Below are 6000 nucleotides of genomic sequence, written 5' to 3'. Positions count from 1 at the left end.
ATTGAGAGCTGACTGTGGCTCAGATATGAACTCCTTGCAAAATTCAGACTTAAATTGAAGAAGGTAAGGAAACCCACTAGGCCATTCAGGTCTGACCTAAATCAAATCACTTATGATTCTAGAGTGGAGGTGACAAATTCAAGGGATTAGATCTGGTAGACAGAGTGTCTGAAGAACTATGCACAGAGGTTCATAACATTGTACAGGAGGTGGTGACCAGAACTATCCAAAGAGAAAGGCAAAAAGGCAAAGTGGTAGTCTGAGGAGGCCTTACAAATAGCTGACAAGAGAGGCCAAAGGCAAAGGAGAAAGGCAAAAATATAGCCAACTGAATGCAGAGTTCCAGAGACATAAGAAGGCCTTCTTAAATGAACAATGAAAAGAAATAGAAAAAAAAAAAACAAAAAACAGAATGGGAAAGACTGGAGATCTTTTCAAGAAAATTGGAGACACCAAGGGAATATTTCATGTAAAGATGTGCACAGTCAAGGACAGGCACGGTAAGGATCTAAGAGAAGCAGAAGAGATTAAGAACACATGGGAAGGAGACACAGAAGAATTATATAAAAAAGGTCTTAATGACATGGATAACCACGATGGTTTGGTCACTCAACTAGAGTCAGAGATCCTGGAGTGTGAAGGCAAGTGGGCCTTGTGGTCAGTCACTTCAGTCATGTCTGACTCCCTGCGACCCCATGGACTATGGCCCACCAGGCTCCTCTGTCCATGGGATTCTCCAGGCAAGAATACTGGAGTGGGTTGCCATTTCCTCCTCCAGTGATAAAGTATGAAGTGAGTGAAGTGAAGTTGCTCAGCCGTGTCCAACTCTTTGCGATCTCATGGACTGTAGCCTACCAGGCTCCTCTGTCCATGGGATTTTCCAGGCAAGAGTACTGGAGTGGGTTGCCATTTCCTTCTCCAAAGTGGGCCTTAGGAAGCATTACTATGAACAAAGCTAGTGGAGGTGATGAAATTCTAGCTGAGTTATTTCAAATCCTAAAAGATGATGCTGGTAAAGTGTAGCAGTCAATATGTCAGCAAATTTGGAAAACTCAGAAGTGGCCACAGGACCGGAAAAGGTCAGTTTTCATTCCAATCCCAAAGAAGGGCAATACCAAAGAATGTTCACACTAGTGTACATCTGTAATCATTTCACATGTTAGCAAGGTAATGCTCAAGATCCTTCAACCTAGGCTTCAGCAGTATGTGGACCAAGAACTTACAGGTGTACAAGCTGGGTTTCAAAGAGGCAGAGGAACCAGAGATCAAATTGCCAACATGCATAGGATCATGGAGAAAGCAAGGGAATTCCAGAAAAATACCTACTTTTCATTCGTTGACTGTGCTAAAGCCTTTGACTGTGTGGATCACAACAAACTGTTAAACATTCTTAAAGAGATGGAATACCAGACCACCTTACCTGTCTCCTGAGAAACCTGTATGCAGGTCAAGAAGCAACAGTTACAACCAGTCATGGAACAACAAACTGGCTCAAAATTGGGAAAGGAGTATGTTAAGGCTATACTTTGTCACCTTGCTTATTTAACTTATATGCAGAATACATCATGTGAAATGCTGGGCTGGATGAAGCTCACACTGGAATCAAGATTGCTGGGAGAAATATCAACAACTTCACATATGCCCAGATGATACCACTCTAATGGCAGAAAGCGAAGAGGAACTAAAAAGCCTCTCAATGAGGATGAAATAGCAGAGTGAAAAAGCTGGCTTAAAATTCAACATTCAGACAACTAAGATCATGGCAACTGGTTCCATCACTTCATGGCAAATAGAAGGGGAAAAAGTAGAAGCAGAGACAGATTTTTATTTCCTTGGGCTCCAAAATCATTGCAGATGGTGACTGCAGCCATGAAATTCAAAGACGCTTGCTTCTTGGAAGGAAAGCTATGACCAACCTAGACAGCATATTAAAAAGCAGAGACACCACTTTGCCTACAAAGGTCCATATACTCTAAGCTATGGTTTTTCCACTAGTCATGTATGGATGTGAGATTTGGACCATAAAGAAGGCTGAGCACCCAAGAATTGATACTTTTGAATTGTGGTGCTGGAAAAGATTCTTGAGAGTCCCTTGGACTGCAAAGAGATCAAACCAGTCAATCCTAAAGGAAATCAACCCTGAACATTCACTGGGAGGACGGATGCTGAAGCTGCAATACTTGGCCACTGATGGGAAGAGCCAACTCATTGGAAAAGACCCTGATTCTGGGAAAGACTGAGGGTAGAAGGAGAAGGGGGCAACAGAGGATGAAATCACAATGGACATGATTTTGAGCAAACTCTAAGAGATAGTCAAGGACAAGGGAAGCCTGGCGTAATGCAGTCCATGGGTTTGCAGAGAGTCAGACACAGCTTAGTGACTACACAGCAACAACAGTTTTACAAATAGGCCTCCCTGGTGGCTCAGTGGTAAAGAATTCACCTGTCAATGGAGGATACTCGGATTCCATCCCTGGGTCAGGAAGATCCCCTGCAAAAGGAAACCCACTCCAGCATTGTTGCCTGGAAAATCCCAGATAGAGGAGCCCGACAGGCTACAGTCTATGGGGTCACTGAAGAGTTGGACATGACTTAGCAAGTAAACAACAACAACAAATCTTACAAATATCTCCTGGAATGGCTAGCCTCGGGGAGGGTATGTATTAATTTCTTCTCTCCTATAGCCATTCACATTAGAACAAGGTCCTGAATAAGGCATTTTGGTTTAACATTCAGGCAGAGGGCAGGGTTCCCCAAGTTGACCATTTTGTGCGGAGAGTATCCTTTTAGTAAACACAAGCAATGAGGAGGAAAGGTTAAAGTTAAAAAACAGATCCAACATAGTCAGTTCTTCTCTGTAACCATTTCCCACTGTCAATGACCATTTCACAATCTTGTGGAGAAAGGAGCAATGACTGTTCTAATTGTTTCCTGTTGTGTCTTGTCATATGGATCTCTCTGGGCATGTCTGCCATCCGTGCCAATGTTACAAATATTGCTTCTTGGACTCCCCTGGTGGTGCAGTGGAGAGTAATCTGTCTGCCAGTACAGGGGACATGGGTTCAATCCCTGGTCTAGGAAGATTCCACATGCTGTGAAGCAAGTAAGCCTGTATGCCACAACTACTGAGCCTTTGTGCCCCAACAAGAGAAACCACCATGATGAGAAGCCCTTGCACTGCAATGAAGACCCAGTGCAGCCAAAAAAAAAAAGCAAATGTTGTTTGTTTTATGTGTATATGGAAGTGTCTCATTTACACCTGCAGAATTAAAAAATATTTACAACTTAAGAGTTATATTTTATTTGGCAGGAATTTTGAGGACTTCAAACCTGGGAGGCAGCATATCAGTTTAAGCAATTTAGCACTTTTCTATGTAAAGGAGAGTGAAAAAGTTGGCTTAAAGCTCAACATTCAGAAAACGAAGATCATGCCATCTGGTCCCATCACTTCATGGGAAATAGATGGGGAAACAGTGGAAACAGTGTCAGACTTTATTTTTTGGGGCTCCAAAATCACTGCAAATGGTGACTGCAACCATGAAATTAAAAGATGCTTACTCCTTGGAAGAAAAGTTATGACCAACCTAGATAGCATATTCAAAAGCAGAGACATTACTTTGCCAACAAAGGTCCATCTAGTCAAGGCTATGGTTTTTCCTGTGGTCATGTATGGATGTGAGAGTTGGACTGTGAAGAAAGCTGAGTGCTGAAGAATTGATGCTTTTGAACTGTGGTGTTGGAGAAGACTCTTGAGAGTCCCTTGGACTGCAAGGAGATCCAACCAGTTCATTCTGAAGGAAATCAGCCCTGGGATTTCTTTGGAAAAAATGATGCTAAAGCTGAAACTCCAGTACTTTGGCCACCTCATGCGAAGAGTTGACTCATTGGAAAAGACTCTGATGCTGGGAGGGATTGGGGGCAGGAGGAGAAGGGGATGACAGAGGATGAGATGGCTGGATGGCATCACTGATGGACGTGAGTCTGAGTGAACTCTGGGAGTTGGTGATAGACAGGGAGGCCTGGCGTGCTGCGATTCATAGGGTCGCAAAGAGTCGGACACGACCGAGCGGCTGAGCGACTGAACTGAACTGAACTAGGGACTAAACAACAACAAACAAGATTAGATAAGAAAAGGATTAGATAAGATCAGATAGACTGATAGTACTGTACAGAGGTTACCTGGTGGCTCAGAGGTTAGAGTGTCTGCCTGGAATATGGGAGACTGGGGTTAGATCCCTGGATCAGGAAGATCCCCTGGAGAAGGAAATGGCAACCCACTCCAGTACTCTTGCCTGGAGAATCCCATGGAGGGAGGAGCCTGGTAGGCTACAGTCCATAGCGTCGCAAAGAGTCAGACACGACTGAGTGACTTCACTTCACTGTATAGAGGTTGAATAGTGACGTTTTTCGACCCCATAGACTGTAGCCTACCACGCTCCTCCATCCATGGGCTTTTCCAGGCAAGAGTACTGGAGTGGGTTGCCATTTCCTTCTCCAAGAGGTTGAATAATTAAACATTAAACTAGAATTCAGAAAAGTGAGATGAGATAAACATCAAAAGGAGTAGAAATAAAACCTATCAGAGCAAGAAAGGGAAAAAATATATATAAAAAGAAAAGCAAGTAAAATCATGTTTGGGACTTCCTCAATGGTCCAGTGGTTAAGAATCTGCCTTGCAATGCAGGGGCTATGGATGGGTTAGAACCCTGGTAGGGGAACTAAGATCCCACATGCTCTAAGCAACTAAGTCCTCGCCTTCTGGAGTCTGTCACAGGACACAACTGGAGTCGCTGGGTGGCAGTGAAAGATTCCACAAAACCAAAGAAGATCACACATGCCATAATTAAGACTCAACACACACACACACACACACACACACACACAGATCATGTTCTCATGGCAACTACTAGAGGCAGAAGCAGTCGGACTGAACTTCATGGAGCACAGAGAAGAAAAAAATCTCCAGACAAGTAGAAAGTCTCCTAAACAAGGACAAGGCGTAAAACGTAAAGGCAATTCACCCATTGGAACGGGTAGGAGACTGAAATACTGCTCACTCCCCCTTGACAGGATTATCCAGAAAGTCTATATATGGTATTTAATTCTAATTCCATTGTTTTTTAATGATCCTTTCTACATTTCTAGTAGATACATTTTCATTTTTTCTCTCAGTATCAGCATTTCAATACCTGTGTAAGAAGCTAAAGATTTCTTTTGATAAATACTCAGATCTACAATGACGTTCAAATTCCTAGAAGTGTTAGTCGCTCAGTCGTGCCCAACTCTTTGGGACCCCGTGGACTGCAGCCCACCAGGCTCCTCTGTCCATGGGATTTTCCCAGGATACTGGAGTGGGTTGCCATTTCCTTCTCCAGGGGATCTTCCCCACCCAGGAATCGAACCCAGGTCTCCTGCACTGCAGGCAGATTCTTTACCGACTGAGCCATGAGTGAAACCCCTAAAATTCCTAAGCCACTCTGAACTAAGTTTAAGATGAACTCCAATGTGGGTCTGTCATCACAGAGCGGAAGGGAATGGTTCAGAGGCCACAACCACCATTCAAATTCACTTTGACATAGAACTCAACAAGACAGTCCCGTAACACTGCAATATTAATAAATACCAATAATATAATAATATATCAATAATCAGTATAATGTATAATTTCTATATTAACTAGTAATGCCATCTTAAAGTTGTTGAATTAAACAGGATGATGCACTCTAGCTTGGCTACAATACTTTTTTTCAGGAAACGATTGCTATTATTGACAGTTTCTAATACCCATATCTTTGGCATATGGAAAGTTCAAAAGAGGGAAAAGAACAGAGAGCTAGTATTAAATACTTTTTCCGTACTAGGTATTTCAGTAATATTTATACTTCTCATGAAGCGCCCCACTCCCAACGCCTCCTTCCAGAGCCGCGGACACCTTTGGTTTCGGGGCAGGACCAGAGACGACTTCTGCCCTATCCCGGCCACAGCTGCCGCGCCGTCGTC

This window comes from Bos grunniens, chromosome 13, assembly GCF_055505025.1.
Source record: "Bos grunniens cultivar Pamir isolate PY7600 chromosome 13, Bosgru_T2T1.0, whole genome shotgun sequence".
In the NCBI taxonomy this organism is placed as follows: domain Eukaryota; kingdom Metazoa; phylum Chordata; class Mammalia; order Artiodactyla; family Bovidae; genus Bos; species Bos grunniens.
This window is presented reverse-complemented; position numbering follows the sequence as displayed.